The following is a 6,550-nucleotide window of genomic DNA, read 5'->3' on the forward strand; positions in this document are numbered from 1 at the left end:
TTAGAAAGATGTTAGGGTTGCATCATGGTATTTGTTGTTTGAGTAAGGTGTGCATTATCTTGATATGCTTATTTGTTGCTTGCCTACGGGGTTATTTGCTTAATTGTTTTAAAGTCATACCTTGCACGCTCATAGCATCATGAGGAGAGGGAGACCTCCAATTGGCCGAGATCAACCCGAAGATAGAATGGACAGATTGGAAAGATTAGTTGAAGGTTTGGCCCGCGAGTTGAGGCAAACCAGACAGCAGTTCGCTAGTGCTACGTCGACTCAGGCCGAGCAGACCAACGGCCGAAATGTAGCTCCACCTCCGCCAGTGCCGCAAGTTCCCCCGCAGCCTACCTTATATGGGGATGGCACGATAGCTTTGATCAGGGAGTTCAAGAAAATGAGACCACCGAGATTCTCTGGGGGTATAGAGCCGATGAAGGCTGAGGCATGGGTTTTAGAAATGGAGAAGTTGTTCGAGATCTTCCCTAGCACCGACGCTCAGAAAGTGACGTTGGCAGCATTCACATTAGATGATGACGCTCGCAGGTGGTGGATGATGGTTAGAGGGAGCAATCCAGATTTGACCTGGACCCGATTCCTAGAGTTGTTCTACAAGAAACATTTTCCCCTAAGTGTTCGAAACCGCAAGGCTACCGAATTTCATACTCTGACGCAAGGTAACAGAACAGTGGCGGAATATGACCGCGCCTTCACTAAATTGGTGAGGTTTGTACCTCACATGACCAACGATGAATATATGAAGGCCAGGAAGATCGAGTGTGGGCTTCGTGGACCGATTCAAGACCGGGTTAATTTGCTCGATATGCCGACTTATGCCGAAGTATTGGACAAAGCCATTCAGGCTGAAGCTAATTTGAATCGATACCAGAGCTCGGGAGAGAACCAGCGAAAAAGGCAGAACTATGACAATCGCCGAGGACAGCTGGGCACCAAGAAGAGAGCGAACATGGGCAGTGCTAGTAACCTAAGACAGGAAGGGAGTGCTAAACCGATGTGTTCGGACTGTGGGAAGCAACATTTCGGAATCTGTTGTCGGACATCCGGAGCCTGCTATGAATGTGGCGAGATGGGCCATTATATGAGAGATTGCCCCAAGACAAAGGCTGATAACAACAAGAAGGGTGAGAATACCTCGGGTTCCGTTCAGAAGGGAAATGCTGGGAAAGGACAGATGAGACAGGGCAGAGTGTTTGCGTTAGTACCAGGGGACACTCAGAATGCTGAGGCAGTAGTGTCAGGTATACTCCTAATTTGCTCCCAAGATGCTTATGTGTTGATCGATTCGGGTTCTACTCATTCGTTTATATCTACTAAGTTTGCCGAGAAAATTAATAGAGAACTAGAGCCCCTTGATTATGTGTTGTCTGTATCTACTCCATCTGGGAGATCTATGATTATTGCATCCATTTACAGGGCTTGTGTTGTTGTGATTAAGAATGTTGAATTGTTAGTAGATCTAATGCCTCTAGACATAGCTCATTTTGATATTATACTGGGAATGGACTGGTTAGTCGCAAACGATGCATCTATTAATTGTGTTTCAAAAAGTGTCACTTTGAGACCCCCAAACCTAGCCGAGGTTATTTTCCAGGGTAAAGGGGTAGTGCCCCCACCTTACTTGATTTCGTCCATTAAGGCTTGTAAGTTAATTCAGAAAGGGTGTCGAGGCTACTTGTGTAGTATATTGAGTGATCAGAATGGAAATGTTAGTTTAGCCGATATCCCAGTTGTTAATGATTTCCCCGACGTCTTTCCAAAAGAATTGCCTGGCCACTTGACCGATAGAGAAATAGAGTTTACTGTTGACATCATATCGGGAACACAGCCGATCTCCAAAACGCCTTATAGGATGGCCCCAGCTGAACTTAGAGAATTGAAACTGCAATTGCAAGAGATGTTAGATAAGGGATTTATTAGGCCGAGCACTTCACCATGGGGAGCACCTGTTTTATTTGTTAAGAAGAAGGATGGCACACTCCGTCTTTGTATTGACTATAGAGAACTTAACAAGGTCACCATTAAGAACAAGTACCCGTTACCTAGGATTGATGATCTGCTTGACCAGTTACAAGGAGCACGAGTCTTTTCTAAGATCGATCTTAGGTCTGGTTACCATCAGCTTAAAGTTAAAGCCGAAGATGTTGAGAAGACTGCTTTTCGGACAAGATATGGCCACTACGAGTTTTTAGTGATGCCTTTTGGAGTGACCAATGCCCCTGCTGCATTCATGGATTTAATGAATAGAGTCTTCAAGCCATATTTAGATGAGTTTGTAGTTGTCTTCATTGATGATAAATTGATCTATTCCAAGAGTGAAGTTGAACATGGAAACCATTTGAGACTTGCCTTATAGATTTTGAGAGAACGGAAATTGTATGCTAAGTTTAACAAGTGTGAGTTTTGGCTTTCTACCATCTCATTTTTGGGTCATGTAATTAATGAAGAGGGTATCTCAGTTGATCCTAACAAAATTGAAGCCGTAGTAAATTGGCCGAGGCCGACTAATGTATCCGAGATTCGTAGTTTTCTGGGTTTGGCAGGTTATTACAGAAAGTTTGTCAAAGATTTCTCAAAGATTGCGATCCCATTGACGCAATTGACTAAGAAGGGAATACTGTACGAATGGACTAAAGATCGGGAGTCAGCTTTCCAGGAACTGAAGACGAGGTTAGTTACAGCACCAATACTTGTACTACCATCAGGTAGTGAAGAATTTCATGTCTATAGTGATGCATCGCATAAGGGTTTGGGTTGTGTGTTAATGCAAAAGGGTAAGGTTATAGCTTATGCATCTCGTCAGTTGAAACCTCATGAGAAAAACTATCCTACCTATGACTTAGAATTGGCGGCCGTGGTATTTGCTTTAAAGATTTGGCGTCATTATTTGTATGGAGCTTCTTGTCAAGTTTTTACAGACCATAAGAGCTTAAAGTACCTATTCACGCAGAAGGAATTGAATTTGAGACAGAGAAGGTGGCTTGAGTTGTTGAAAGACTATGATATGCAAATTCAATATCACCCAGGTAAAGCTAACAGTGTAGCCGACGCTTTGAGCAGAAAGTCAGATGGAAATTTGGCGTGCTTGACCATGATGGCAGTGGAGCTGACTATTGTTAATGAGGTAAAGACAAGACAGATGGAGGATAACTTCCTCAAGAAAATAGCCGAGGAAAATGACGCGAAGCCGAGACCAGGGTATACCATCGAAAATCAAGTGCTCAAGTTTGAAGGAAGGTTATCTGTGGCCGACATCCCAGAGTTGAAGAGGAAAATTTTGCAGGAAGCTCACGGTTCTAAGTTTGCCGTCCATCCAGGGAACACCAAAATGTATCAAGATGTGAAGCAGACCTTCTGGTGGCCGAATATGAAAAGAGAGATAGCCGAATTCGTGTCCCAGTGTTTACATTGTCAGCAAGTGAAAGCAGAACATCAAAGACCCGCAAGACTTCTTCAACCTTTGCCGATTCCTGAGTGGAAATGGGAACATATTTCCATGGATTTTGTGACTGGTTTGCCGAAAACACCGAAAGGTATGGACTCGATTTGGGTCGTTATTGATAGGTTAACTAAGTCAGCACACTTTCTACCTGTTAAGACTACATTCAACGCCGATCAACTTGCCTTGTTATATGTGAACGAGATTGTCAGACTTCATGGAGTGCCGATATCAATTGTGTCAGACCGAGATCCTAAATTTGTTTCTAGATTTTGGCAGAGTTTACAGAGGGCTTTTGGAGCCGAGCTGAGATTTAGTACAGCTTTTCATCCCCAGACAGATGGGCAGACTGAAAGGACAATTCAGACGCTTGAAGATATGCTTAGACTTTGTGTATTGGACTACCAAGGAAGTTGGGGAACGCATTTGCCCTTAGTGGAATTCGCTTACAATAACAGTTATCAAGCTAGCATTGGCATGGCACCGTATGAAGCCTTGTACGGAAGAAAATGTAGGTCGCCGATATGTTGGACCGAAGTTGGAGACAGAGCTCTGCTTGGTCCCGAATTGATTCAAGTGACAACAGAAAAGATTAAACTTATCCAACAGAGGATTAAAACTGCCCAGAGCCGACAAAAGAGCTACGCCGATCAGAGAAGGAATGAGATAGAGTTCGAAGTTGGGAATCATGTATTCCTGAAAGTTTCACCGATGAAAGGAGTATCCAGATTCGGAATGAAAGGCAAATTAGCACCTCGTTATATTGGGCCATTTGAAATTCTTGAGAGAATTAACCCCGTTGCCTACAGACTTGCTTTGCCGCCAGATTTGAGCCAAGTCCACAATGTGTTTCATGTTTCGATGTTGAGGAAGTACATCCGAGATCCACTACATATAATTGATCATTCCGAGATCACTTTTAATGAGGGTTTAGGCTATGAGGAGAAGCCGATGAGGATTATTGACAGACAAGTGAGACAGTTGAGAAACAAATCGATATCGATGGTAAAGGTCGAATGGAAGGAACATTATGGCACAGAAGCCACGTGGGAAAAGGAAGAGGATGTGAGAATCCGTTATCCAGAGTTGTTCTCGGAGCAAGGTAATCTAAGTTTGGGGACCAAACTTCTTTAAGGGGGGTAGGATGTAACAACCCTCACCTTACTCTTGTCATACTGCACACATTTATGCATGATCCTGCCTTGTAATATTGTTTGAAGGTTTTTTTCTTGCCTTGATTTGCTTAAAGTTGTTTGCATGATTTTGATCTTTGCTTGGTGTGTGTGTGGCCAAGGTCGCCTTGAGCTTAGTTCGCCTTTGAACCTTTGCACTTAGAACTGTCTTGGAACCCCTTGGTCGACCCCCATCTTCACCTCGGGCATTTATTGCCGAGATGTTTTTGCACCCAGTGAACCTTGTCCGCAGGCAGGTATGGCCTAGGCCGAGATGTGGCACACCCCGGCCAAGGTGTGGCACAGCTTAGTCAAGTGTCGTCCTCCCTAGCCGATGTTTTGTTATCCTGTTGCCGGATCCTTGATTTGAGCCGATGTCATTTCTTGCCGATGTGTCTTGCCGAGCTTGCTACATACGCTTTGTCAGAGACTTGTCTTATCTATCAATCACCTTTTTGAGTTGAACCAACCCGGCAGCGCCACGTGTCCGAGCTGATTGTTAAGATAGCCGGCAGACCTTGAAACAAATCATTCTTGTCTCAAATCTTTGCTTTTAGAGAGAGAAGGAAGAGAAGTTCTTGAGTGAGAGTAAGTCTTCCAAGCTTGATCTTCGTTGTTTGATTCGTTGGATTCGAGTTCTAAGGTTAGAATCTTGATCTACTTTGATTGTTGTTGTTGATCGTCTAGCTGCATTGCATGATCGAATCTGTTTTGCATGTCTTGCACCGATTTGAAGTTGGTTTTGGAAAGAGAAAATGGTTTTTCAGATGTTCTTGAAGGAAGCCTCGTTTTGATCCGAAAGTTTGGAACGAAAACCATGTTTTTATGTTTGTTCTTGCATGACTTTCTTGTACGGGTACCCAGGTCCATGTTTTGAAATCATGGCACGAAATCTCAGATTTTGTAACAAGTTTTGATCTTACATTCATCTTTCTCATGATCATGTTCATCATATTCTTCATGTTATTCAAAGGGAAACCCAGGTTTTCCCGACTTTGCTCTTGGTTGAGGCCAACGGGACCACACCTCGGCAAGGATGTGTGGGACCTTGGCAAAAACCTGGTTGGTACCCAGTGTGTTTTCATGAGACGGGAGCAGTGTTTTAACTCCCAGCATGTTTACTTGGATCTGTTAAGAATACCGAGATCATTCGTATATAGGTTTAGCTCGTTTTGAGAATGTGATCTGCCATGTGTTTGTAGGATCTTGACCCTTGCTTTGAGTCTACACCTGAAGAACTATGTGAGTGGTATTATTGATAAAGCTATGTTATACTTGTTTTGTTAAATCTTGCTTGCTTTGTTTTGACGAAAGTGTTTTGTTAAGCATGAATGAATAGCTCTCGTTTTGATGTATTAAGTATAATCCTAGTTTTGATGCCATCTCTTGGAAAGTCCCTTGTGCTGGAGGACTCTAAACTTTCGCAGTACTAAGTGTAAAAGGATACGGTCCTTGTTAAATCGGGCTACGGGCCTAAGTAACCCAAGTCCCTTGTGCTGGAAGACTCTAAACTTTCGCAGTACTAAGTATAAAAAGGATACGGTCCTTGTTAAATCGGGCTACGGGCCTAAGTAACACAAGTCCCTTGTGCTGGAGGACTCTAAACTTTCGCAGTACCTTTGACTAAACGATTACGGATCGTACAGCCCTTGATACTTGTAACCCTTCATTGATGAATACGGTTCATCCCTTGCTTCGCCGATGTTGTAACACTTGATTGATGAATACAGTTCATCCCTTGCTTCGCCGATGTTGTAACACTTGATTGATGAATACGGTTCATCCCTTGCTTCGCCGATGTTGTAACACTTGATTGATGAATACGGTTCATCCCTTGCTTCGCCGATGTTGTAACACTTGATTGATGAATACGGTTCATCCCTTGTCTTGGTAAAGTTTTGATGTGTTTCGTTTTGAAAGACCCCGGCTA

This window comes from Camellia sinensis, chromosome 13 (genome assembly GCF_055761805.1).
Source record: "Camellia sinensis isolate YWXY chromosome 13, ASM5576180v1, whole genome shotgun sequence".
Lineage (NCBI taxonomy): Eukaryota > Viridiplantae > Streptophyta > Magnoliopsida > Ericales > Theaceae > Camellia > Camellia sinensis.